At 41.0% G+C, this 23,830-nt stretch overlaps 1 long non-coding RNA gene across 1 annotated transcript; it reads right to left on the reverse strand.

The window, feature by feature from the left end:
* Nucleotides 1-5,372: 5,372 nt before the first annotated feature.
* LOC121108446 lies at nucleotides 5,373-18,986 on the reverse strand. The gene is made up of 2 exons (XR_005842960.2): nucleotides 18,817-18,986; nucleotides 5,373-7,723 (listed from the first exon to the last, which is right to left on the reverse strand). It is a non-coding gene; the product is annotated as an uncharacterized LOC121108446 (long non-coding RNA).
* Nucleotides 18,987-23,830: the final 4,844 nt, after the last annotated feature.

A 23,830-nucleotide genomic window follows, 5' to 3' on the forward strand; every position in this document is an offset into this window, starting at 1 on the left:
CAAGCAACGAAGCATCGCTCCGTTGCGAAGCGGAGCCGCGGCCGCCAGGAGGGCCGTGCCAGGAGCGAGCCGCGGTCGCGGGCGGGCGGCGCAGGTCCAGCACCACGGACAGCGGCACCCCGACGGCGCGTTCCGGCTCGGCCGCCGCGGGCAGCGCTCGGTGCGTGGGGCAGCGTGACGCCCAGCGGGGACCGTGACCCTTCGCCCGCCCCTCCTACCCTCAGAGCGACTCCGGCTAACGTACTTGGTGTCGCTGTGGGCTTGGTCCCTCTCGAAGGTGCTGCAGCCAAATGGTGGTGGTCATGTGCGAAGCTGTGCACGGGGCGAGGGAGCTTATGGCACCTTGGGGCCTCCATGGGTCTCTTCTACAGTGCACACTCCTATGAATTTGAGAAGTGGAGAGTAACTGGCTGGAAGGCTTCAGAAGAATGCTTTGGAGCAGCTCTTTCTGCTGCAAAAGCCACGCAGAAGTGGCATTTCGGTATGGATGCGTGATTGCTTTGCCTCCTTTTTTCCTCAGTCTCCCTGTGGTCCTAAGATATGGGTATTGTGTGAATACACTATGGGATGAATGCTGTAAATGACTCTGCTCTGCTCTTCTCTGTTACGCAGCAATGTCTGAATAAAACCTGTTTTGCAAATAGGAGTTAGCACTTGTGCAGAGAAATGGAGATGTTTTATTTGTCTGAAACTGAGAAGATATCCCAAAAGTCGGTTTGACACAAGGTTATCACAGCTCCAGGGAGTTCTACAGAAAACTGTGCTGCCTTGATTCAAACACAACATCTGAAAGAAGCTGTCTATTTATTGAAATGACTGTACCTTTGCTTGTTTCCTAATGCAACTGGACAAGAGGCAGATTTCTGCTACACCACAGCTTAGGCAGCTTCTTTTATTAAGGATTTTTATTTCCAGCAGTGTGTAATACACATTCAATTGTGAAATAATAAGACTGCGTCGGCTGCCAGTCAATCACTTCCATCGACCTCTTTTGTGCTTGGATCAAACACTTGTACAACAGACGAAGTGACAGCATCACGGCACAGTGACAAAGCTGTAGTTTGCACCAAAAGAAGACCGAGGCCCAGAGAGACACTGCAGCTACAGAAACAGCTGTCTTATCAGCACACTGCAGAGATGGAGATGGCTCAAGAGGTCCTCAACAGATAATCACTTGAATAGGTTTGCAATGCACCTAACTTCACGCTTGATAAGACCAGCTCAGTGTAGAGAGCAGCAGAGATGCAGCTCCATTCTGTTTTATCTGTGCTGTAAATTAAGAAATTGAAATTCAGGTGGCACAGCCAGCATGCTGCTGATAATCCAGTGAAGTAAACTGTCATTAGGATGTTTTCAGCAAAGAGAAATAGGTTTCTCTTACTCGATCCTACTTTAATAAAACACTCTAACACCCCCGTCCCTAATTGCTACCCTAGCAGCACCTGAGCTGGGGTGGGCTCCTCATCTGTTTCATGCTGTGACATGTCTGTGAGTCATGGCACAAACTGTCCAAAGAACAAAATCTTCCACTCTGGAACTGGAGTAGTTTATTCCAATTCCCCATTTTCTCTGCAGGAGAAGGAACTGCACTGTGATTTTTAATAAACAACAGCCACACTCACATTGAAGCATGTAAGCTCAGTTCTGTAACAGGCAAAAAAAAGTATGTGTTTGTGAGCACATATAAAAACAAACAAGCAACAACAAAACCTAACTGCTGATGTGAAAAGGATATATAATGACCTTTAAACATATTTGCTTGACAAAACATCATCCAAATGACATGCTGAGACATCCTATAGGAGCAGAAAATCTGGTTTCAAACCATGCATTTTGATTGACTAATGCCAGCAAATTAGATTTTTGTAGCTCCACCTTTCTTCAGTAGAAACACTTAGGGTAGACAGACTTCAGTCTAGCTTTGTTTTTTAAAAATTATTAATTTATTTATTTTCTAAAGGAGGCTTTGTGGAAAATGCAATTAAAAGGAATGTAGATGGAGCATGTAACCTGAGTTCAAACAGCATTATGTTGTAAAGGAGGAATAGCTACAATCACTTGACTCCTTGTGATTGATTCCTTAAGAGCTGAAGTAAGTAGATGGGTTTACAAGCCATTATGTTATCTAATTTTAGCCATTAAAGCTAACTATCCATCTTCTTTGGATAATAATTTAAGACATGTAGTAGGCTTTTTTTCTTAACAACAGACAAGTTGCTGAGTGCTTATGCCAAGAGAAACTTGAAACTTCCAGCACCATAAAGGCTTATCACTCAGATTTGTTAAATGGAGGACAGAGAGGTGAGACCACTACTATCCTCCCGGTAATCCAACCACCTACACTTGGCCTTTGCCTGTCAATTAAACATGTCTGACACGGGGGACGACCAAGGAGGAAAAGGAGCAATAGGCACCAAGGAAATTGCTGATTTCTTTCTTGTTTTAGGATTGTAAGCATTACCAGAATCAACAGCAAAGACGGAAACAAGATGGGATGGGAAGAGAGATCTCTTTAGCACTTGTAGATTGCTGGAAACACTTTTGTACTTGTCTCTGAAATCTGGGGGCCCTTCTAATAGTGTGGTGAAGAGCAGACTGTATTGGTAAGGTCGAACTCACACAAGAACTTGAGAGGACTGTGCAGCTTTAACACACGGAAATTAGTGCCAAGCGTCCGTGGCAAAAGCCAAAAATAAATGGTATTATTTCAGATGCAACTCAGTAGCTCACATGCAGGTAGGTATTGTAATGAAGGTGACAAACCAGAGAGAAAGAACTCAGCTATAGCAATGTCACCCTGCCTCTGCCAATTTGTGGGAACATGTAACCAGGGCCCGAAGTCACAGCCCTGCCCGCGAAGTGCTGCGCAGATGTGAGGAGAAATAACCTTGTGTAAAAGAGGCAATTGAAAGCAAAAAGGCGATCAATATTTTTAATGCTGTTTGTTATCCAAAAATAACAAGTGCTTTTAAATTCTCCTGTGAATCATCTCAAATGCTGTCAATTCAGTTAGATTAGTCTTCTACCGTAACAAGTTTCTCCAGGAAAAGGAGGCATAGTTATAAACTTACAGTAATTAGTATATCCTGTTACGGTACTAAGGTACAGCAATATTGACTTAAGAGATAGATTTTGCTTTTTTGGAAGCATGCATATGTTTTCATTTGTTGAGGGAAAAACACATATTACACAAATAGAGCTTTTTAGTCTGCGATCATATTTCCTGCTGACAGCACAGAGGAATAAAGGGGAGGATTTTGCTACCATTATTTTATCAAATAAGTCCTGATAAATTCCAGAGTGTTTCTAGAATATGTAATTAGATGACCTTCAGATAATCAGATCACATGCATAGCAGACAGATTTTTCTTGACCTTGTAGCACAATTCTGAAATACATTCCGTATCATATTAAATATCAGCTTTAGTTTTTTTTCCATTTTTTCCCTCAGTTTAGCTAATAAGAAACCAACTGGCAATTATGTTTCAGCACACAGAGTGCCCTAACACGTATGGGTTCTGAAGATATATGACGATTGCACATTTCCCTCCTCCTCCGAACGGAGTTCATCTTTTTTTTAACGCACACCTACTCTAATGGCTTGGTGGTGGAGAGTAGATGAGTAGTTATACATGCATGAGAAGGGATATTAGAAACACTTTTTCTTAATGTTACATTAGAAGCCTCTTTCTTCATATGTACTCCTTTATGCTTGTGACAAAACTACACCCAGTTCTTTACACTTTTCTTTTACAGATATTATATAAATCACCTGTATTACAGTTGGTTTACGAGGCAGTGACGCAATATTCAAATGTAGTAGAATTAGTCTTTTCTGATTACTCCTTGCACTCCTTAGTTATGAAGACCCACCCAATTGCACTTCCAAAGAGCATCTCACAGTGATCATCAAGATTTTACTTTTATGGACCAGGCTGAAAATATTCTAAATAACCACATTATCTTCTCTTTAATGTCAGAATTACTCATTGTGGATGACTTAACTGTCTTTCACTGGTGCTGGCCTAGTTTTCTCGCCTTTAAATGATGGAGGTTTTGTTTCTTCTGCTTATACAACTCAGTTTCTTGCATCAGAAGTATTCTGCAGAGCTCTGTACTACTGTGATTCTGCTGGATATGAGTCATCAGCAAAATCCAGACCGTAAATGATCATGTAGCTGCAAATATCTAAAAGGTTATTCCAACTAACAGCAATGAACAGAGCAGTAATATGATTTATTGGAATAAAATATGTGATAAGATTACAGCCAATTATTCTGATGTTGACAAGGATATTTACCCATTGCTAAAAATTCTTCCATGTATCTGCTCATTAGCTAATATGCATACACACTTCAGAATGGATTCAAAGGTACTATACTGTTTCCTTTTGTAAAAAGAGATGCAGGAAAAGGGACACCACTCATACTTATTTCAACATGCCAAAACATGCTGTTTATTAATTCAAAAGAAGATCATAAAATTATAGCAATAAGAAACACTTCATGTGCCAGGAACAAATTGTCAGACAAAACCTATTTCCTTCTACAAGCATAGCACATTGCAAAAGGCAGAGAAGTAGTATATGTTGATTTTAAAGCTTTTAGTTGCCAACCCACACTGCATTCTCATGGGATAACAAGAAAAGATAGTATTAATTAAATTACAATAAAACCAGTATACAAAAATATATCCAGAGGATATTTTGCTATAGCTCACTGGGAAAAATGGATGGCCACATCAAATAACTTTTTATTGGAGAATATCATTCACGGCAAATTGAGCACTTCTGTCTGTGATTCAGAGGATGGAACACAGTGGGTACAAAAATGGACTGCAGCAAAAGCAGAGGTTTGGTGCTTAACATTTGGTGCTTAAGTGCTGAATACTAAATGGTCACTTCAAAACAGAGAGACAGACCAGCAAGATAAAGCCAAATAAAGATAAGTGGCAAGTGGCTTTAATTATTAGGAAAGAAAGATCATAATAAAATGTGAAAAAAATAAACAGAGAATTACAACAGCACTGAGGAAGAGGATGAGCGACACAGGTTCACCACACAGAGTCTTGGGAATGTGGTGCTGAAAAAAATAGAAAAGAGATTTCACCCTGAGATGTGATTTGAAAAGACATACGTGAATGCATTTTCTGTTTGGCATTGATGAGTCCAAAAGTGAACACTGTCACTGTACCCAATCAGTCCAGGTTTTAAGAAAAGTGGGGAGAGACCACAAGGTTGTACAAAACATGGATATAGAGATATTTTAAGAGAGAATGTGTTTAAAATTGGAACAGTGGCAAAGGATCTATTAAACTGTATCACTATTGACAGACTGTGATCAAAGAGTCTTCAAGTGCACCATCCGTTGGGAAAAAAAAAAAAAAAGGAAAATGGCTTAATTCACAGCATGTAAACTTTGGATTAACAACTGGGAAATATTCTGTAAGGTAATTACGTACTGGATCGCAGGTTCAAACTTATATATACACTTCATTTGTTCTCAGAGAGCTAGGACAGATTCTTCGATATCCTGAAGTTCCTTAGGGGTTTACACCACCATCCTCCACCACCAAAATGAATATATATATATATATATATATATATATATATATATATATATATATTTGGCTTTTATAATCAATTGAATGAATTGAAACCCCTTGAAAAATCCCAATCCCAAGGAATACATTTGACAGCCTGAGAATAAAGCTATGAAGTACTATTTAAGTCTTCTACACATTTTTCCTCATAGTCAATAGACACTGAAACCAAGAAAATGCAAGTCCAGTGAAATAAACTATTTACATTCCATTTTTTTTTAGATTAATTCAAAAATTGGTTATTTTTATTTCCTACACCTCCATCTTCAAAATGCCTTTGAATATTCATTCAGCTGTTGATTTTTAGTGACTTTATTTTTTGTCTGAACTGAGGAAATGCCTGCCAGCTGCAGACCAGTTGCATTCTGAAATGTTAGGCACCTTTTCACAATTCCCATTTGGTCATTCAGAGGTTGTGACATAGTAACTCACTGATGAAAACTTAAGAGCTGAAACTACTGGATCCGTAGCATAAATGTCCATATCTACCAAACTCCACCTCTATGAGGGGCCAAAATTCTACATTTTAGATGGGATGGATTTGATTTTAATGGTCTAGAAATAGATCCTATTGATAGGAACGGGTGTGCTTCAGTGCTGTCTCGATAGAACAAAATCTCCACTCATTTTTCTTTCCAAATGTTTCCACGGTCATAGATGGGTCATTTGCTACACCCTAGACATGATACGTGAGATAAATTATGAGACCTAAAGCCAGGTGATATTTAGCACAAATCAGAAAATGAATTCCCATCATGTTAAAAGTAAATCTGAAGTATCTTTCTTAATACTCAAATTTGTATTCCAGCCCTAAGACCTGCCTTCCTCCTTCAAGTTACATTAACCATACAGAGCTTGAATCGACAGGTAACAGAGGGACAGAATTATGGGATGGCTGGATTCTTCACATTTTGAAAACACGTTCTTCTGAAGGACATGAGATGAGATCCTTGTTTCCAGTGTGCATAAAAGATGGTCAAAGAAGAAAAATACCGAAGATATAATTACTACAAGTCCTGTAAAAAGGCTTACTTCATATTTTCATCCAGCCATTTTTTCTCTTTTTTTTTCCCCCTATGTGGCAAATCTTGAGGTTGAAAAGAGCTAGCTGTATTTATTCCAGTTAGCACTTAATCATTGCTCCTAGATGCTATTCTAAGACAAAGGATAAATGCTAGGTCACTCCACAATTATTTAATACTTCCAGGCTAAAGATCCTCCTTAATCCTTGTAAAATATTCCTATTACTGCCATGGAGCATTCAGAACAAGAATATAATAATTAATGATGAATATTATATCCATCTTTTCACCATTTACCTCCCAGATATGTATATCTACTTGTCTTCATGTGGGACCTTGTTAATTCTTTCTGTCTTTCTTGGGATGTATTCAGATCCCTCTGTTTCTTTAACATCTTTGAGTAGGCTAAAACTTTGCTGGATTTTCTTATTTTGAATTGGTGGCTTGGATTGGAGAAACTTACTATGTAATAACTATGCACTTGCGTATGTATGCACATTACTATGTAATAAATATACACACTGCATATTTGCACGTAATGCAAATGCATTGGGTAACGTGTAACACACTTTTATTCTCACTGAGCATGTTCTACTCAGATTAACTCAGTTTTCCATGTTTTATATGGAAGAAAGAGAGATGAACTATTTTTAGCTTGTACTTGGGTAGAGTTTTACCATAGCTTCAATGTAGTGTGCCTCTTAAGTGCATGTCAGTATTTAAAAGTACACCTGGATGGAGCAGGTTTATTAACAACAAGTGAAGATAGTACGTTAGAATGTGGTATTTTAGGGAGAGGCTGCCTTTGTGCACCTGAAAGAGGAATCAGAAGCTGCTCCCCTGGGTTTGCTTTGGGTGGGAGAGATTCATACTGAGAAGGTGGAGAAGTGTAGGCTTGATTTGGAATCCATCTTCTACATTCTTCAGAACTGATTTTTTTTTTTCCGGGAATGTCATTCTTGAGCTAATAAAGAAGGAAAGGAGAGTCAGCCCATCCTTCATCTCCAGAGAACACGGGAATGTTGACCAAGTTCTGCTCTTTGGATTCTAGCATCTCTGATAAGTCCACAGGTCTATGATTTTTCTGGTGCTTGGAAATGCTGAGGGAAGGGGAAATAGTGTTATTTGAAATAGCAGAGTTGAGGCTTCTCTTCACATCATTTCTGCTTCTCTGACTTTCCCTCCCAATTTAACCCCACATTCCACATTGAACTATATCCAAGTATTGTTTTGAGTAGTCAGAATGTTTTGAACAGAAGGGAGAGATAACTATTGCATTTTATGCATTTCTATTTTTTTTTTTTCTGTAGAAACAAATATACAAATCCAGAAAATGTTTGCATGGTCCCAGTGAGTGGACAGAGTGTTTCATTTCTTGCTTCCAAGTCTTGCACTGCTGCTGTGGAAAATGACTTTTGTCATTTCTTTTGGTGTAATGTTTAGGAGTAGCTTAGTAAAGCCATCACAGAGTGAAAACTTCAGCACATATTTAACTCTCCTTGTTACCTTGTTGGTAATCTCTCTGAGATCAATGGAAATATTTACAGTTCTTAAGTAAAACCTGCAGAACACTTCATCTCCTTAACTGCTAAGAACCTGTGACTCTTAGCTCTATGCATGTATCATTTTGCAGGAAATGATTTTTGTAGTTTACATGAGAGCTGTTACCAGATATAACAGGAAAGAACACCAAAAGCGCTGCCTCCTTCATTTTGCAGCTTCCGTGTGACGCAAGAAATAAAAAACTATTGTTGTTCTGTAGGACCTCTTTTAGTAATCCTAATTCAAATACCTTATTGTAAATTGTAATAAAGACTTTTTTGAACTGTTTGAGTAGCAACATGTTTTCATGAATTATTCTGACATTCCGTACTGTGAAACATCTATTTTTATTCTCACTTTGCTCACCTTAGATTTTTGAGGAAAGAAATATATTGTGTTATATTCTTTAATGCCTATTGTGCTGGCATTTTTCTGTTTCGCCTTTCCTCTTCCTTGCAATGTTTTTACTACCATTACCTGTATGGAACTTTCCTTTTCCTTTTCCTTTTCTTTCTTTCTTTTTTTTTTTTAAACAACTAGTAGAATTTTGGGACATATACTTGAGAACGGAGATGCCATGTTTTTAAAAGCATCCCTCCTCAACGTATTAAATCAGTCTATATGTATAATTCAAAGTACTGAGGCATCGTCTTCCTCAGTTATTTTGTAATACCACAGCTAATTTTGTACAGTTTACAGATTGTGTAAGAATATTTTCTAACCCTGAAAATTTAAGCTCTGAACTGAACAAAGTCATTACACAAGAAGTAGAAAATAGAAAGTTAAGGTCAGGTATCTAATGTAAATAAGCAAAACCTACAAACTAACAAAAAGGAAGCAAAATCTACAGTTGTTCTCCATCTTAGTGGAGCACTGCTAATACAGCAAATTATATTGTGGAATTCATTAGTAAACATTCTACTTTTGCACAGCTTTCTTTTAATACTAATTCTGCATATGTTTTCAATGCCTTCCATGCTGATTTCCTTAAAACACTCACTCTGAATGACAATGTATGAAGAAGTAAATGTAAGCAAGTGATTAGAGAAACTGCATAAATAATTCTCCAGCTTTAGAATACAAGAACACTTTGTGAGTAAAGGTATATAGCATAGCTAGTGTGCAGCAAAGGCTACAAAGTACCATTTGCCACTGAGGAAATGAAGGGTCTACAAAAACATTGGTTTGGGAATGGTATGATAGAATGCACATCATTATGCCATAAACCTACCAGTGCAGAAACACAGCGTGAATAGGAAGCAGATATGCAACTAAGCTACCTTAGAAAGATAATAAGCTTAGAACCAAATATAGCATTTTGTTTGATAAACCATTTATACATACAAAGAAAAAAAAAAAGAATTAATAAAAAATTCTCTTTGTACCACCTGCTTTCCCAAAGCCACCTCCTGTTCCCTTCCTTATTAAGTGCATGACATTTTCCAGATACAAATTTGCATTACCAGAAGTAGAAAAAAATGAGTCCTAAATACACTCGGAGGATAATTTAGTACAATTTCATATGATGAGGGAGGACGGAAAGCAAATAAGTAAGACTTTGAGTCAGGATTTGCATCTCGGGAGATCCTGGCCCCTGCTAACTCTGGGTAGAGCTCTGATTTTTCCAGCTGAAGACACATGACCAATCTTCCCTTGGTAATGAATGAGAAGGAGGTGATAGTTCTGACAAACTAGTGCTTTGGCTGCTCTTATCATCTGCCACCTATCCTTTGCTTGCTCTACAGATTGGGCTGACCTCAGTGCTGCCATTCTGCATTCAGCATGCAGTGCCAGGAGAGTGCTGCAGCCAAAACTGAGTAGGAACTGTTCCTTGGAACTGCGCAAGGGGTGTTCCTGGCAGTGTGCTGCCATCATTCTGGGATTTGTCTCTTCGTCTCTCTCTCTCTGCTGAGCCTCAGTGGTCTGCAGGAGAGTCCCCCATCCTGCAGGTTGTGCCCACAACACTGCCAATGGTGAACGTCTCTGTGCCATCCTCTCTATCTGGAGCAGCTGTTTTCCTACCTTCAATCTACAGGCCCTGCAGTTTTTTTCCCTCTGCTTACAGCTCTATGGCCAAAATTTGGCAATGCTCCAACTAGAAAGATGCCAGCTGACAGAAGCTTTGCTTCTGTGATTGATGGAGAAGGACTTCTGATGGCCAGCGAAGTTTATCCTCTGCTCTCATGCAGGCATTTGAATTTAAGAAATGAAAATCCGCATCAGCCTCACTGTGAATGCCTACCTTTTTCTTCCTGGTCATCTGCTTGACATAAACATATCGTGCAGGAGACTAAAGCTGTGAAAGGCTCTTGCTCTCTCTGATGAAAGAACCAGCTTTTCAGACAGCTGCTGCAGTCTGTCTTTGAAGAAACTGTTGATGGTACCAGTTTTTTACAGGTCCCCTTGAGTGGTAAGCTGTGATTTATGCAAAAGCACTGCGCTGATTGCCAGCATAAAACAAGCAACGGAGGACAAATGGCAACGCATATGGTCAGACTTCTTCCAGCAAACTGCAAGAGCCTCACTTCAGGGAACAGGTAGAAACAAAACTATTTTCTTTTTGTAAGATAAAGAAAAGACAAGAAGATGTGCAGAAATTTGAATATGTGAGTTTTTTTAACCGCCTATGTGGAGTAGGGAACAGGTTTGTAGGCGTTGGGAAACCTCTGCACTCTGCTACCAGTGCTTGTAGACTGCCAGCATCTTGGTGCAAATCACTGCTCCTCTCTGACCTATATATTCATTGCAAAATTTCTCCAGTGCTGTTCATATAACAAAATTAGTCTGAATCTTACTGCTGAAATTCTAGAGAAACCTTCTGGTTTACCCCAGCCCACTCCAAACAACACCAGGTCTGATGTGAACACCTGATCTAGGCATGAATCCTTGATGAAAATATCTATCATTTGCCTATTTATTGCCTTCAGCCTCTGCCCACGTGCCTGCCCTGACCTCCTTTCCTCCGCTCACATGCCTGTACTCACTCTGATTTCTCGTTTCTTGCAGAGGGGTCAGACAAGCAGATGCCGTGCAACATCACTGTCAGCCTGCTTTATGTGTGTCCTCCAGGAGTGGCCCCAGCCACCCTCCAGAGATGGTATCTCCTGCCATCTCTGGCCTCTGGTACTGCATTTCAAGCTGACTGGAAGGGTATGGCCTCCCAGTTGGCAACGCTATTGTAGTGCTGGCTATGTCTTAGTGCCTGAAAGGAAAAAGGCCCCCTGCTTTAACACCTCCTGTTATCTCAGTAAAGTGATGTTTAAATAACCGAGCTGGCTTCAGTGAACTGTAGTTGCCATTTTCCTGCTTCTTAGTGAGATCAAATGGAGATAATTATGAAGTGGATGAGCAGGTTTAATGAAAGCCAGTTTCTTTTGGTATATTCCTGAAGCAGCAATCATCATCTGTTTGGCTTTTGAAGAGCAACAATTATAATCACTTTAAATCCCAAGGGGAACAAAAATAGAACTCAGATTAGCATATAAAATATACAGCTGGATTGGGCAAGCCTATAAAAAATCTGGGAAAATCATTCTAATTGAAAAGCTATTCAAAACTACAAGCAAAATGAGTTCAACGGTATTTTACATGTTTCTTCCCCTCTTTTTTTTTCCTTTTCAGAGTGGTAACATAACAACATCTATAGGATTTTCCTAAAACATGGAAACGAAAAACCAGCACCAAGACAGACTCAGGGGAAACAGGATAAAGGTGTATTTTCCAAATGACAGACAAACTTAGGTGTTGTAGAACCATCTTCAACAGGTATTCATGTCCCAAAGCTCTGAGATAAATGCATTGCAGAGCCATGGAAAATAAAATACTGCTGCACACTTCAGCTTTAGCAGATGACTGAACAATGATAATATGTAAAGGAATCCATCAAGAGCAGATAAGTTGCAAACCGTGACACTCACTTTGTAACACAAGAAATGCAGCTCTCAGTGACCATTTTGGATGGACATTTTTATAGTTAAGAGAAATTCAGCAACCAGCAAAGAACACTGTTTTCCTTACTCTGCAACATTCACATTTCTAACTGTTATTTACTAATCTGAGGTTCTGTAAGGAAACCATTTCTGTAAGCAAGGAACCCAAAGGCAGAATGCATTTTTTTAATACAACTGACTGTAGAATTTTTAGTCAATTTGTCTTGAAATACAACGTCTGCTTATCTCCATCAGAGTTAAAAAAGACAGTATGCAGCTGTGGGAATGAGATTCCAAAAAACAAATCTCAGTGGACAAGCACACGAGGAGTCTGTATTGCGTACTATTTTTAACACCAAAAACGTGCGTGCATACATTCTCAGTTTATCAAATAACTCCTAAAAATACACAGTATTTTGTAAACTCTGGTTTATACACTGGGGTCTGATTTTCATGCCTAAGATTCTGTCTGCAAAATGCACAGTTTGATTTTAGCCAGAAGATCCTACGTGCTCGGGGTGTTTGAAGCCAAAAAACAAAGCAGGTCTTGAGGGCGCAGCTGCTATTTCCACAGGGAGACCTCTGAAATCGTAATTTTTAGAAAATATATCAAAATTAAAGACTGCAAGATTAGCTTCTACCACACTGCGTTTAAAACATCTAAAGATGGATGGTGAGACTCCTGAATAGATTTATTTCTCTGCATTATTCAGCCCTGTGATGAGCCCCTTCAAGCAAACGTCTGCGCTTCCCTACTCCTCCGCTGCAATTTTCCCTTTTCTTCTCTCCATTACGCATCTCAATTTAAAATATTTTTTATTGTTTCATTGCTCCCAAATAGATATTTGTTTTGATATCTGTTGCTGTGATTGAGTAAGCATCCCTTCAGAAGACTCAGCTTACTGAATGCTGTGCTAAGGCCAAAAAGTACAGCACATTTACTCATCCCTTCTCTTGCTTGAAGGTAACACCAGAAAAGGCCCAGCAGGTTTTTTGACAGCCTTCCCAAGCCATCTGTTCCATATTCCTCATGCTTTGAACAACACAGCACACCACGGGATGTAAAACCCAACTAGAGCACATTAAGTTTAATGTGGACTCAAATAGACACTCATTTTTAAACAAATCGTAACAGAAAGTGTGACATTACTTGGAGAATGTGTTTTGCTCAATTCTTATTCCCCCTGATAACTGTTCCTCTTTTTTGTTATTGTTGTTGGTTTTTTGTTTGTTTGTTTGTTTGGGGGGGGGCATTTTTATTATTTATTTGCCCTTGTTTTTAGTTTTTTGTTTTAAATGTTTTACTGCAATACATGTGCTTAAAACCTTACAACATCTGCATTTAGTACCTCAGCCTGCTTTTATGAACGTGTCGTAAGTAGAGAGACAAAATGAGCTCAACAGGCAATGGGATCGTATAACCTAGAGGAGTAAAAACCTTGACTTGCTGATAAACTGCTGAAACTCAGCATCCTGTGCTTGGTGAACTTCAGTGCCCCATTCCTGTCACTCTGTTTATAAATTATCACTTCTGCAGATTGTCTGACGGATCAGCAGGGCTACAGGAACAAGAAAGTGTGGAACCATGCCCGGAGGGAATGGCCACTCTGTGCTGACCCCAGCAGCTCAGAAGCAAAGTAGAAAAAGAACTTGGTGAAGATGGAAATACTTTATTCACATTAGATTGTGCTGTTGAAGGGGTGAAAGTGCTTAATGATGAAATATTTGTAAATTAGTTCCTGCACTGGGGCTGAATGTGGCCATACATTTTGATATTGTTAATGACACTAAGTATTTAGGTTTTCTGTTCTCTCTCTCTCTATATATAAAATGCTCAAATTTTACACTTCTGTGGCCAAAGAAGGCTGCTGTAAATTTCATTTTGAGAAAAGAAACGAGTGTTAACTCTCAGGCTGAACAAAAGCATCAGCTGTAGAGGAGATGAGAATCTTCTCGTAACCTTGAGAGAAGCCAAGGACCAGCTCCACAATAAAAACGAACTGAGCAAGTCTTTGTGCAGTGCGTAGCATCACCTCATCTGGATGTAAACCTTGCTTACCAACTGACTGCTGCACAGAGTAACACCCTGGTCAAGTTAACCTCCAGTTTTATACCTGTAATTTCCAACCAATGCAGCTCTACTGCCACAGTAGAGTGGTCTGACATTCTTATGACCGAATTACCAAACAACACGCAGGGCAAGCAGACAACTCGTGAAGCCAACTTCCAAGAAAAGCACAGCTCTGATGAATGGCACTCTGCACTCCAAGCGACTTGATTTCAGCACAAGTTCTTCTTCACAGCTACATTTCTTCAAGGGACGGAGGTCTCTGAGAGTGTGCAATCTGAAGTACTGACCTTATTACCATGGACTTATATATAAAAGTGAATGTTTGTTTTAAGCATTCAGGTTTTTAAAGACCTCTTAGTAACTTAAGGGGCAGTTCTTCACTCATACATTTTGACATACAGTGCATTCTGATGATCCTTAAAGAAATTTAACTCAGAGGCAAAATCACAAATGTTCAGTTCTCTGTAACGACTATGGGGCACTTCACCTATGCAGGAATACCTGCCAGTGCTCTGCTGTAAATATGGAACTGATGCAGACCCAGGGGGCACCAACGCTATTGATGGAAGCAACAAAGGCATTTGCACTTCCCTAACAACATTCCTAAAGCTTCATTAACTCTACAGGCGTGCATGACTATGTGCAATATTTCAGCCAACAGTCTTCCATTCAAGAATTAGTCAGCGTTCATTTTACTAATGTTAACTGGGCTTAATATTATCCAAAAAGGCACAGGTGGTTTCTAAGTATGACTATTTTAGTTGTTATTTCTCCACATACATAACCTTGGAAATCAAAAGCCTTCAGCATGCAATTAGCTAAGCTTAAAATTGGTCAGATGCTGCAATGATTTCCTGAATTAGGCTAAGATACATTTTTAAACATTTCTCACACTTCCGATTAATAGAGATCTGCATTATTTAAACATGGAAACCCTGCAACAGCTGTGATCTTATTTTGCCATGGATTCCGCAGAGGCAGGCAAAGGAGTCTCATTTAGAGCCTCGATTCACAAAATTTCAAACCCTTTTCCGAGTTAGGAGAAACTTATTAGCGAGGTTCACTTACTAATGAAACATGTTAGTTGAACCAGTGAACAGTGTGATATGAAATCATGGTTTGATTATCCTTCTGGAAAACATAAACTTGAAAAATATCACAAATCAACACTAACAGAGTCACACAGATATTCTGGCAGATGGGGGAGCATTTGGGCTGTGCTTATTTTATATAAATATCTCTCCGTTTGATCACCTTAACACTACAGCTGTGTTAAGGTTCTCCAACAAGAGGCACCTGTGGCTGTGTTTCCTGAGTCTCTTCAGTGTGAAACAACTTATTTAGTGAGACTTCTCCCTTTAACAGACTAAATATCCCATGCTCTCTGCATGTTTGTTACTTAAGATCTAGCATCCAGCATGGACTTTCACGCCTTTGTAAATAAATCATCCCAAAGCATCATTTAAAAATTCAGCCCACAGAATGCAGGAGACAATCAGATTTCCCTTCCTTTAAATTTCTAGAAAATCTTCACTATTCCATGCCGTTCTGACACTTTTGGTATTGCTCTCTAATATGGATTCTCACTTCACAGAATCACAGAGTTGCAGGGGTTTGAAGGGGCCTCAAGAGATCCTTGAGTCCAACCCCCCTGCTAAAGCAGGTACCCTACGATAGGTTGCACAGGTAGGAATCCAGCTGGGTCTTGAATATCTCCATAGAAGGAGACTCCACAACCCCTCTGGGCAACCTGTCCCAGTATCCCATCACCCTCACCACATAGAAAATCTTCCACATGTTTGTGTGGAACTTCCTATGAACAAGTTTTAGGCCATTACTCCTTGTCCTATTGATAGCACAGAGAAAAGCCTGGCCGCCTCCATTTGCTCCCCACCTCCCTTTAGATATTTATAAACATGTATAAACTCCCCCCTCAGTCTTCTTTTCCCCGGGGCTGATCAGACTCAGGTCTCTCACTGTTTCCTCATCTCAGAGAGGATGTCTGCTTTGCACATTAAGACTTGGTTTTGAGACAAGAAAATCAGTTCTACACACAGATCAGAATTTCAACTCACTTCCTGCCAGCTTGCTGCAAGGTTCATACGTGGGCTTCCGACCCCACCTCTTGAGATGTCACACAGCAGTTATCTGTGTACATTCTGCTCACAGTTTTGTGCTTCAGTTTGCAGTAACACTGCCATCAGAACACCCAGCCATATGCTCTCGGGGGTGGAAGGTAACGCATGCAACATGTTTGGGTGAGGGCACACAACTTCTACCCCTGTGCCTCCAGTCACCAGGGAGCACAAAGCCCCTGTACGTACGTGGTAGCTCTGCTACCAGCTACCCAGAATATTGCATCTGCAGCCAGTGCCACGCAAGAGAATGCCACCAAATCTTGCACCAAAAAATCTTCCCATTTTCTTGGTAGCCAAAACCTTCTATCAGCATTTTGGGTTAAGTTTCACCTATTGCATACTTAAATACATACATAAACACATGCACACACATACATACAATTCCTTTCCTTCCTTTTTCTACTCCGTTAACAGCAAAAACAGTCTTTCATCAAAAAGCGACCTTTAAAAAAACTATTATTTTGGGCTGCAGAAAATCACTTTCTCAGATCTGTCCCAAATCCCTGTGCCCACCCCTCCGCACTCCCACCCCCATAACACTCATGCTGACAGCGCATGGTTCTGTCTCATCCTTCTGGCAGAGGGCACTACACACAGCACCGGTGACCCTGGGGCCCTGATCACTGCCCCTGCTCGGTGTGCAGTGATGTGCAACCCACAGGATCTCCTCCGCTGGATGTGGAGCAGCTGCAGCATCGCACTGCAGCACACAGCCCTGGACGGGAGCACCAAGGGCTGCATGGTGGCAGGAGGTCAGTCTCCTGACCATCCTTGAGGCTCACAGTGCTTGCGGAGAACAGCTGCAAGGTAAGGAAGTCCCCCTTTCATCTATCTAGGTGAGTTTCCCAACAAATTCAGCACCCTTTGCTCTCTTTCTGGTTTTCTCCTGCGTAGTGCTTAAAAAATAATGGAAATAAAGGGAAAGTGAGCCGTGAGCGAGAGAGCCTGCAAAGTACACTCAAGTGGTTGCTGTGACAAAAAAAAATGTATATATATTAAGGCGTGTGGTACATCCAGTTTCCCTGGAGAAGCAGCAAAAAACCTGTATGCACAACTGTGTGTGCAGTTTACCACCTGCGGTCCACCAGAGTGGTTCTGCTGACTTCAACCTGCCCGGCGTGGAAGTGCTGAGGTCCTTAATGAACATTAAAGCACTCACGTGCTTACATTTTGCAGGTCTCTGTCAGAAGGATTACTTTTTTTTCGAAAAGTAAAGAGTTTGCTTTGAGGCAGGTTAATGCAGAGCACCTACGTGCCCATTCAGCTGCGCTTGTGGGAAGTGTTAACCTGAGTGTTACTGCCTTTGGGCAGACAGAAACAAAAAAAAATAAAAGGAAACCAACAAAATCTTTTTATTAAAGGTGAAATGATTTTGTGGGAAACAGATATGTATCAATAGCTGCCAGAAGTTTACACATCCTTCTTACTCACTGCAGACTTTGGTTCTTGATGTTTTCTGCTTATACACTGTAGACCAGATGTGAATTCTGATCAGTTTCAGCGATAGGCAATAGCCCAGAAGTGTTATCGGAACAGTGCTAAGGCACTGCAGACACTTACCTGCACAGCCTTCTGTGACGGTGAACTTAAACAATACTGACTTACAGCTACTTTCTACAGAAAGGATTCTGATATCCACAGAAAATAGAGCGAGAGTTGGTTAATCATTGCATTCTGCCACATGAAATAAACCAGACCTGTTGCTAAGATTCAGAAAATTACCCTGCGCAACCACAGAGTCAAGAAACTTACTATTCCTTTGCTTGGATTAAGCAGACATAAAGGTCCAACTACTGAAATAAATAAATAAACAGATAAGTAAATAAAAATTAAAATTAAAAAATAATCAGATCACGCATGTTGAAATGAGGAAAAAAAAACATAAAGTAAAATAAAATAATAAAGCAATGCCACGAAAAATCATCATAAAGTTAAATGCAGTAAAATAAGACGTAGCAAAACAAAAACGAGATTTAAAAAAAATGCAGTGAAACGAAATAAGATGAAATAAACGAGATGAGGTAGAATAAAAATAAATAAAATAAAATAAAATAAAATAAAATAAAATAAAATAAAATAAAATAAAATAAATAAAATAAAATAAAATACAAACAAAACAAAACAAAACGACGGATGCACTGCCCGGCTGGCTTTGTGAACCCGCTCCACTCTCCATCAGGAGACGAGGTCCCCCCCCGGTACAGGAGCTCGGGCGCGGCGCAGATACCGTCCTCAGACCCCCGCCCCGCCGAGGAGGAGCCGGGGACGCGGGGCGGTCCGTGCCCCGCCGCTCCGCACCGCCGCTCTCCGCCCGCCCCCACCCCGCGGGGAGCCCGGCGGGCAGCGGCTGGGCCGCCCCGTGTCGAGCCGCGGTTGGACGCGGTGTTTGTGGGCGCGGATCGCTCCTCCGTTCGCTCCCCCCCCACTGCTCCCCCCCGGCCGTTCTCCTCTTGATTCCAGAAAAAATGACAATTTATTATTGTTTTGTTTTGCTTCGTTTTTTAATCACTTACCATTCTGCCCTCCCTGTTACGGGCTTAGGGGAAAACAGGCACACACGCACGTGTCTACGCGTTTTCAGAACCGCTGTGCTGGGTGCGTGGAGGGACCGCGGTGAGGAGGCACTGCCGGCGCTGCGCATCGCGAAATCACCGCACCGCACCGCACAGCGTCCCGCACCGACAGGGCGGCACCCCGCCCGCCTCCGGAGCCGGCAGGAAAGCGTGGGGGGGGGGGAGTAGGGGAGAGGGGAGGACCAGGGCTCCATCCGGGCTCCACCTTAGGAAATGCCTGCCTAAAAAGTAATAATAAAAATAGAGAGAATGAGGAAGGGAAAACGGCGCCGGGAGACGGATCTTCTGCTTCAGCCCTTGCTGTTGGAGGTAGGGAGATGTAACAGCCTCATTTCAGTGAATCTTCCCCGAAATGACTATCCGAGACAATAGTTGCTTGTGCACGTTGGGGTGGAGGTGTTGACACGTGTCCTGCGGAGCGCTGGTGGTCAGCACGAACATCCACGCAAGCAGGCTCATGTTTGCAGAACGCCCTGTGCTAGTCCCTGCCCCGAGCTGCTGCTCCTTTCCTTCCCAGAAGCTGGCATCTGCCCCCCTTGCAGTCTTCCTTCCCTCTCCTGTTTCCTTCTTGTATTTCACCTTGCAACTTCTCTTCACGCCCCAGGGCTGATCAATGAAGATCTGAGCTCCTTTCCCATAGTTAAGACCTGTCCTGGCCCAATGGTGTACTCTGTTCCTTTGAGTCATTATACCCGTTTGGAGAGAGACAAAGAATTGGAGAACCACGGAACAGCCCGGGCAAGAAGGGAACTCATAAGACCATCAGATCCAGTCCACTGTGGGAAAAGGAGGACCTGATGACATTTGCTAGCATGCTTTCCAGTTGCATCTTGAAAGCCCTCAGTGATGGGTACTTGACCATGTTCCTGTGGAGGCTGTTCTGGTGATGGAGTGTTTCACTATAAGAAAACTTCTTGTATTAAGAGGAAACCTCCCCCTGAGCAACTTAATACCCACTGCTCTTGTCTTCTCCATCTGGCTCCTGGTGAGGAGAGAGCCTTCACCCCCTTTGTAACTGCCCTTTAAGGACTGGAATGCTGCGATGAGGTCCCCCCTAAGCCTTGTCTTCCAGAGTGAAAAGATCTGAAGCCTTCTCTCTCTTTCACTCACCCTCTTCTGCCTCTCTCCCCCTCCTCAAGAGCTTAAAGCAAATCAGTAGCTTTATTGTAGTTCTCAAGAAGGGCGGAGTATGAATAAATAGAATGCCTGAATATTGTCTATGCGAAATAACCTGTTGCTTGTATTAAAAAAAAGTAGCCAAACTGTTGAGTTTAATTCATGATGTTAAATTCTGTTGATTTTACTTTCCATTTTCTTGCTTTTCTTTTTCAATTTTAGCAACATCTCAATTTCTTCAGAGCCCGTGAGACTGACCTTGTCTCATAACAGCCAGCACAATGTTCTTCCCACCTGACTGCACAACCTCGGGAAGGGCCTTGTTGGTGGGTCATCAATTAGATCATCTGTTTCAATGACTCAATCAGTGCAGCTTTTCTCCAGGAATTCACTGTGAGCCACGTAGGATGAGTCAAATGGAAAGGAGCTGGGCATGCCAGAGACAGTGCTTGCAAATTTCTAAACTGTGGACATCTAAAACCTGCTTTACCCCGAGGTGGCCTGGGGGAGCTTAGCTTTGCTTTGTTGTCTGAAATGAACAACCCCTAAGTGATAGATTGATTTTTCCAGGTACCTAAATACTGCCAAAACCTTCAGGCTAATGCTGCTCAGCTGAGAGGTGCCTTGGGCACTCTGGAGGCTCATTGTGATCAGCCCTCTGCAGAGGACAGACAGCTCTGTATCCATGCTCATTACTTATCCAGCCTCTCCTTGACCCAGTCTTTCACAACAGGCAGCTGTGGGGCTGGCATTGGTGCTGCTGACACTGCCCACCTTATACACGATGCTTTACCAGTTGGAGAGATTGAGTATGAAATGGAAAGACTTTGGGAATTGATTTTTTGACCCGGGATGCTCAAGGGCAGGCCTGCCAATTCCCATGGGGGCTAGAAATTTCTCTGAGTGTAGGAACTACCTGTCTCTTTGTGACAGGCTGTTGTAAGAACTTAAAGATTGCGGAGATAAGAGGAAGAGAAAGAAGGGAAAGCGTAACTGTACCCTTGTTAGTACACGTAAGACAAAAGTTACCTCTGGTCTGTAGGTTCAGGATTATTCTGGGAATATATTTAAATCACTTTCCTGAATCTTTTTGTGTGATGTGTGTGTTTAGGGGCCTTACGTAGGGTATTACGTGGAGTTTATGTTCTGAAGGCGTATGGCTGCATTGCTGAAATGGCATATGCTGTTGTATACAGTTCTTTACATTTTAAAATTCTCAAGAGTGCTTTATTCACCTTAGTTCATCTTTTCTCTATCATTTCCCCATCTATAGTGAGTGCCACTAATATACCACTATTAACATTGCTGAGATGCGTTACCTACTGATGAGTATTGAAGGACAGGCTGCACATCAACTGCATTCCTCTGTGCCTCAGAGGAAGAGCAGAACACACAAAAATTTCTGAGATGTTTTCTTTCCTGAAATTATGTGAACAAAATATATGCTTAAAAAATAGCAGATACATGAGAATATATATGACTGGCTGACTGTGGCAGTCGTATCTGAGGACCTGAGTTTGGGATCCTCATTGTGCCAGGGTTTAAGGTTCTGCCCATAAATCAGTATGCTGGCTTCTACAGAAAAAGAAGTATCAGAGAAAAGAGATTTGTGTTGAGTTGGGCTTTTTCCATGCCTAACCGATATGGAAATGTTGCTCTGCTCCTCCATCAAGGCTTCTTTGGAGGCCCACTGCACAATGACTACAGATGATAGTGTGTTATGAAATGTTAGACAGGACAAATCCTTTAGTAAAGTCCTTAGGCATTATGTGGCAGTTATAAAGTCCTTGGCGTTCAGTGTTGGTGCATGTAGGATAGATGAAGGAAGAGACAATGACTTGTGATGGAAGCTGGGTCTAACTCAGAAAGTATATTCTGCTTATGTTTGTTCCAAAATGCTGCCTAAAAAGAGTCTCTTAATACGTGCAAAGACAGATGATTCTTGGAAGCCACACCATTTTCTGCTTATTTCATAATGTCTCTAATTTCTCCCCGTCTTTTACAAGCGCTTTATTTCTTTGACGGTATGTCTTGCTAAAAGTCAAAGGAATCATGTCTATATTATACAGTGGGCACTGGACTGCATATAACTTTTTATCTTTAGCTTGCTTTTGGATTCTTCAATGTATTTTTGTCCTACTTGCTATGTTAATTCACTTTTAAGTTACTGGAAGTACTTGGAAAGTAAGTGAAGTTACTCAAGATTACCTGGAATTCATGGTGATTTAGATGATCACATCTTTGGAAAAAGAGTCCATTACACTGAGATTTGTGTCTCTCTGACATGAGGAAAAAAGAATGCAATGAACAAAAAAAGACCGACTGTATAATAAAGATTTCTCTTTGCTTGGCCAACAGATGTATTGTAAATGTAACAGATATGTGCTTAAGAAAACAGTTGATTAGAAAATATGCCACTGTAGCCACCATAGACCTTATCATGGATGACTAAACTTTATGACTGAGGGTTTTTTTTTATTCTTCTTACTGGAAGCTGTTCTTTCTTCACTGCTGTTCTGGGAGATTTTATACCAGACTGTGGCTATATGAGCTCAAGTGAGATACAGATGCAAGGTTTCAGCTCTTGGGACATCACAGTGCCTGATCATGAGATATTTTGAAGTCAAAATTCTGTTAATAAATCTGCATTTTTCTTAATATAATTACATCTCTTATAGGGATATCTGTCTTCACCACTTCAGAGTATTTTATGCTCTTACAATCTGTGTTTTTAGGCTGATGTTATTTATGTAACATGACAAACACAGAACAATTAGTTTCTCATTAGCTGCTAGGCAAATGTCATGCCCTCAAATTTTAATCAGCCAACACAGATATCATCAGAATGTGATATGTTTGCTATGTTTTTCTCATTATGTCTTCCAGGATGATGGCTAGTATTTTTCTTTTTAATTCATATGTGTATGCTTATTTATAGACCTAACTTTCTGAGTGTCTATTGGTTCTGCAAATAAATACTCCAGAATTTAATTCCATTCATAGCGTTATCAAAATGAAATGAAATACGGGCTTCACTATCTAGTCTGGATTTGGATCAAAACATTTTGTTTTCATTTTGAATTCAGGAAAGTGAATGGTAATAAAAGAAAAATGTTTGGGCTTGGCTTTCTGTCAGGTTGAGATTGCCTAGGATTTTGACTCCATGCTTCTCCTGGTACCTAAGGTGACTGGTCTATTATCCCCAGTGTAGCTGCACTGCGCCCTGAAGTGCTAGCCACATCTGCTGCTAAAAAAATGATGGGAATATCCTAACTGAAGAAAACGGGAACTGGTCTGTTTCTTTCTGCTTTTCATTTTGAGATTCTGCATAAGCAGTTTCCAATTTTCTCTTCTGCCCTGGGGCCTGGAGATATTTAGGTACCATCTGGAAAGTAGATTCAGAATAAAGTATGAAAAATGTTGTCTATTAATAGAGTACTGTCTTATTCGGAACACAGAAGTACCCAGCCTTTAGCAGTAGGAGATGCATCTTGTCATCAAACAGCACTGCAGAGAGCCACTAAACCATTACTCTGTGACATTTTTCGTGTCATTGGCAAATGATGCATCAGCATTATCAGTCACTGTCATGATGCACTTTAGTGTTTAATGATATAAAGGCAACATCATTTAGTTTCCATTCCTTCCACTTTAAGCCCACTTGGAAAAGTAAGTGACTCACCCCACTTCATGTCCTCATGGTGATTAGAGGAATGCCAGCTTTCTCATCTGTCCTCCCAGGGCAGTTATGACTGTCACGGCTTCCACTCCTTCAAGAGTTAGTTATTCCAGGAAATGTAGGGGATAAGTATTCCAGTGACTCTTACAGAAAGTTGTT

This window comes from Gallus gallus, chromosome Z, assembly GCF_016699485.2.
Source record: "Gallus gallus isolate bGalGal1 chromosome Z, bGalGal1.mat.broiler.GRCg7b, whole genome shotgun sequence".
In the NCBI taxonomy this organism is placed as follows: Eukaryota; Metazoa; Chordata; class Aves; order Galliformes; family Phasianidae; genus Gallus; species Gallus gallus.